Raw genomic sequence first — 6,000 nt, 5'->3', positions numbered from 1 at the left:
CAATAGTTAACAGAGAAGAGTGTGTGAGGGCACGGGAAGCACTTACAGATGGAGATTATACCCAGTGCCTGCTGACACATATATATATATACATTTAGAAGAAAAAAGTGTTAAATGCAATGCAAGTAAACGGAGCGATACGTTTATAACAGGTCCTGGGTGGCATTTTTTTAGAAACCCAGTGCAATCTTTTTCATTTCTTTACAAAAACTTGTATAAAGAAAAGGCCACGAGAGATTGCTAGACTTGTGTGTCACTTCTCTGAACTGCGTGTTCTGATTAAATCTGCCGTGAGGTTTCTTTTTGTAAGCTTTTCATGGTTTTTTTTTTTTTTTTGTCCTCTCACTTTTTCACCCCTGCAGGTTTGACATTTTGTTTCCCTAAAACTCTGCTTGATTTTTGAGAGATTTTTGGCCGCGTTAAAGCGAGATGTGTAACTGATCAGCAATAAGATCGAAAAACAATCCCTTTTTTTGCTATAATGTAAAAAATAACTTTTTTGTGGAAAAGTAAAGTTCTCACAGAGTAACTTATGACCTTGCTGGATTGTATTTTGAGCATCTGAAGAATGCTGTGCATTTTTGGACATTTACAAAATAAAATATGATTCTCATCACGATGCCATAGGTTTGTGAAAAGCCACACATTTTTTTCATAAAAAATGTCAGATTTTTTGCCAATATTATAAGAATAATGAATCATCTGTGAAACTTAACGCATTCAATTCAATTTAATGCAGTTTTGTAGTATGGATTTGTAAAAGCTGTAAAGTTTTGTAGTATGGATTTTTAGAAGCTGTAAGGTTTTGTAGTACGGATTTGTAAAAGCTGTAAAGTTTTGTAGTATGGATTTTTAGAAGCTGTAAAGTTTTGTAGTATGGATTTTTAGACGCTGTAAAGTTTTGTAGTATGGATTTTTAGACGCTGTAAAGTTTTGTAGTATGGATTTTTAGAAGCTGTAAAGTTTTGTGGTATGGATTTTTAGAAGCTGTAAAGTTTTGTAGTATGGATTTGTAAAAGCTGTAAAGTTTTGTAGTATGGAGTTTTAGAAGCTGTAAATTTTTGTGGTAGGATTTATAGAAGCTGTAAAATTTTGTAGTATGGATTTTTAGAAGCTGTAGATTTTTCTTGGGAAGCTATTAGATACAAATAATTTACTTGGGAAAAATTAATATGAGGTCATAATACAGTATTTACAATGTGGTTATGTTTCTTTGGTATTAGTGATGAGTTACGAACACTACCTATGATGTTAATAATGCATAATATAGACAGTTATGAAGTATAATGCATTTAATGTATAATTTCCCAAAAACTGTGATTTCTGTGTGTGTCTTTGTTCACAAGGATCAAAAGAACGCTTGCAACGATGCTTTCTCACACCGTTATAAACATTTCTCTGTTCTATTGTCGGCTGCAGACCAGTTGTTATGATGAACACAAGCATTTCAGTCGGAGTCATAGCCTTTCCTCTTTTCTGATCATGTGAAGCTGTTATTGTTGACCTTTTATTGAAACACGGCCGTGTGTTGCATTAAAAACACTCCTCAATTTTCTCCTGAGTTGTGGCAGGTCAGATGTTCAGGTAAAGACTCAAATCTGCACTGATGTGTGGCTAAGTGTGTTTATACCACAAAGTTCAGTAAGATTGCTTTGTAAAGCATTGTTATAAACCACAGCATTGAAAAAACATACTGTTCACAAAAACCCTTCAAAGGAAAAACAGAACCTTTAGAACAAAAGGTTTCTAGGAACATCATGTCCTCAAATCAGTGTCCTAGTAGAAAAAAACATGGGTCTCCTAATGTTCACGGTGCTTCTCTTCATGATCATTATTATTGTTATTAGATCAGATTTGATTAGATTCAGCTTTCCAATGAAATGCAAAAGCAATGTTATGAGAACACATGATGTTTGACACACAGAGCCATGAAATTAAAGAACACTGGAAACATAAAGCTTGAGGAACATGTGGACGATGTCCAATCAGCATAACATTTAAAAGTTTTGTTGATATTCTGATCTCACGATGTTGAGACATGTCCAGAGACCTCGCATATTTCGTTGTTCAATTCCCTTTTACTAGATAGATGGAAACATGGAGACAAGTTTATTGTCGTTGTCATTACTAATTCAGCGCCTGGACCCCGAGGAGGAACCTGAATACTTTACATTCCTTCTGTTCCTCTTTAAGAATGCTTGAGTTTATTGTGTGCATGCTTCTTTTCTGTGAAGTAGAGAAGAAACAGTATGATGGATCCAGAAAAAGGCTTTTGTTTCTTTTAAAAATAGCTCGTATCAGCGTCAGGGCTGAGTGACCCATTTGAGCGGAGGTTGCAAACACACTTTCACTGCTAACGTCGAGAACCTGGGGAAAGAGCGGAAGATAAATGGCCATGATAAAACCATCTCTCTTTATAAAGAAGGAGAGAGAAGACCCTTTCGAACCTAAGCTGAGGAATCTCTCGTCCCGGGAAAATCATTTAGGACACTGTTGCTACGGAAAAGTACGCTGAGGAATGGATGATGGATCTGTTCACCGTGGAAAAAAAAAAACAGTGGAAGATTGCATTTCTAAAATTTAAATGTGCCCCACACACACACACACACACACACACACACACACACACACACACACACACTAAAGTGCTGTGGAGGATCAAACTCGATTGTCTTATTACACTGATTAGATTTAGTTCGTATTAAAGGCGGAATAAGATTTCGCTGTAATGGCATCCTGTGAAAGATGAATTTTAATATTCAATATATTGAAAGTTACATTTTGCGAATTTAAAGATTTTTTCATGCTCATCTTTATCTCTTTCCTGATTTATTAAGGAGTTACTTTCAGATACACTGGGCTGCAAAAGTTTGTGCCCCCATGGGTTTATGAATGAGGAAGGTATAAATTATAAACTAAATTTATAATGCAAGTATACAAACTTTTGCACTCAGGTCTATATTTCGTGTCTGTAAGTTTGGGCACTGTACAGTTTGTACATCTGAAGGTTTTTGGGTATAAAATGAATATATTAGAATGACAAACAAATAAACAAATATATAAACTAATAAATAAAATAACACTATATAAATGTAATAATTTTTGTGACTTTCTTGGGAGTTGTGTAAATTTTTTAATCTGTTCAATTCAAACCTCAGAATCTTTGGTTTATTCCCAAAAGTTGCTGTTCTGTTGCTCTTTCTTTCTTTCTTTCTTTCTTGTTATATTTTTTTAGGAATATTAACACTTTTTTTTTTTTTTTTTTATCCACTTTTCTTCATTCTCTTATTTCTCCATGTCTTGCTTGTCCTCTCACTCTCAGTCTTTTCCTTAGTTTTAACCTTTAGCCCACCGTAGCCAACCATCCCCAATGTACATATAAGTCAATTTAGAAATGTTTTCCTGCACTGTGTATAAATAATGGCACCCCTTCAGTGTGTGTTCTGAAGGTGTGGATTAAAAAACCCAAACACTGTTTTGTTTTATGTGTTTTTATTTCTTGTTCAGGGATGAAACGTGTCCCAGCTGCTGTTGTTGCAATTATCCAAACTTGCTGAGTTTGCCTTCTCTTTTTTCCCATCATACTCGGCTCTTTTTTCTTTCGTACACCAGACTCCCACTTGTGAGTGTTGATGTCTGTGCTGAGATCAGACGCAGTACCCAAGCGTGCAGTTATACAGTGTTACTCAGAGACCTGCCCAGCAAGCACCAAAATAAATAGAGGGATGGGTCGATATAAATAAATAGATGAATAAATAAATCCATTTAAACACACGATTGCAGAACAGATGGCAGAAAAGACCCTGACGAGTCGCTCTGATTAACACGATGGACATTTTGGGCGTCTCGCTGCAGGAACATGAGGAGTGTATCGACACACCATGTGTAAAGCTGATCACGAATGATTCATTAGCACAGCTCTGTTCAATACTGACACACACACACACACACACACACACACACACACACACACACACACACGTTTATGATCCTTACAGGTTTAATTGAGTGAGATGCCTTTCCTAAATGAGCTAGAAAACATTTCCAGGCTGGTTAAACCCTCGAGGCGGCGTGTGATGAATGGCAGGCTCGTTAATATACACTGAAACACTCAAACCACCACACCTGCTGTTCTGGGTTCGACCCGCGAGTGTGTGCAGGCCCAGCAGTGCTATCGATTTCTCCATGTGTTTCACTATCGATCGCAAGCAAAAACACTGTAAAAGTGAAGGACAAGAGCTGCTTGAAGTTAAACACAGAGCAGAAGAATTGCATCACGGAGCAGACAGGTTTACCTGCAGAGCTGCCGGAAAGAGCGGCGTTCTGAATAAACGTCAGAAATCTGATTCTGTGGATTCCAGCGTGGGATCTGAACTTTAGTTGGTCTTACTGAAGACTTTTACAGGAAAAATTCATAAAATTTAGGAAAAAAAAAAAAAAGAGTGTGTGACACGTTACCAGCATTTATTAAATTATGTACTAAAATTGTTCAGATGCAGCATCTGGATCATAACCAGACCTACAGCAGATGGTTTGGGGGGGAAATGTTATAAAATATGGAGTATATAATAACTATTTAATATGTGTCAGGTGTTTTATTCTAAAACACATCAAATCTAATGATAAAACTGACATGGATGCTTCTGCTGGCAAAAAAAACCTAATTTAGTCCTCATCTTCTTACTAATTTGTATGGATGAAATCTTGATCTTTGTCCTCTTCCGCTCTTTGGACCTGATCCATCCTGATTCCCCACTTCTGGATGGAGTTCTGTTCAATTGCTAATGCTGAGGATGATCCACATAAAGGATCTATGAGGTTGCTGTGGAGGCTTAAACCTAAGAACCATGAAGATGGATTTGATATAAACAGTCTGCTTTAAAGGTTTAGGACTACAGTTGATAACCTCGGCAGTGATGGATCCATTTGTTGTCACCCAGATGAGGATGGTTGCTTTTTTAAATCTGGTTCCTCTCCAGGGTCCTTCCTCATACCATCTCAGGGAGTTTTTCCCACACCACTGTCACCACTGCCTTAATCATTAGGGATAAACTTATAAGGACTAATTTCTGATGTTAAAATATATAATCTGCATTGGAACAGTGTCTATCACTAAAGAGGCTATTCAAATAACACAGCTAAAATACCCTTAAAAAATACACCACATAGGAATGATTTGTGACCTTTGACCTTGCTTTGACCTTGTTTTGGATTCAATAACAAAACGTACTTATCCAAATTTAACCAGTTGTTTTTGAGAGGTCGCATAAACGAGACTCTCAGGCGGATGCAAGTGAGGACAATACACATTATGCACGTTTGGTTTTGTAGGAAACGTGAGATGATTTTGTAAACAATATTTAGCTTTTTTTTTCATTTTGGAGTCAAATCCTAATTTGGAAATATTTCAGAAGTTAATTAAATAATATTTAAATAATCAAATTAAGTCATCTTCAGCAAATTTTCCTCATTTGAACTAGGAGACCCAAACCTGTTCCAGCATGGGCCTGCTCACCTCACCTGCATCAGTACCTGACTTTCCATGTGGCTGAATGAATCTTTACAAATCTCCAAAAAATCTAGTGGAACATCTTCCCAGAAGAGTGGAGCTCATTAGACCAGTAAATGGATCTAAATGTGGAATGGGTTTGGAAAAAAGCACATAGCGATCTTATGGTGAGGTGTCCACAAACTTTTGTCCATGTAGTGTTAATTGAGCTGAAGGTAGTGTGCGTTTGTATGTGTGTGTGTGTGTGTGTGTGTGTTTGTGTGTGTGTGTGTGTGTATAAACCATTTAAAGCTAAGAAGTGCTGCAGTGTTTCCTGCCATCTTGATTTGTTTGTTTGGTTGTTTTGACTCAAGAAGACCAACTCCATGTTCATTATAAGGAACTTTTGTTGTATTTTTTATTCTGTTCAGAGGAAGTATGAGTTCTAGCGGAAATCAGAAATGCAGAATTGTGTGCGAGATGTTTCAGGGTTGTTGTTTCGGGTAGTAAAA

The sequence above is a fragment of the Silurus meridionalis genome, chromosome 8, assembly GCF_014805685.1.
Source record: "Silurus meridionalis isolate SWU-2019-XX chromosome 8, ASM1480568v1, whole genome shotgun sequence".
Taxonomy (NCBI): Eukaryota; Metazoa; Chordata; class Actinopteri; order Siluriformes; family Siluridae; genus Silurus; species Silurus meridionalis.
This window is presented reverse-complemented; position numbering follows the sequence as displayed.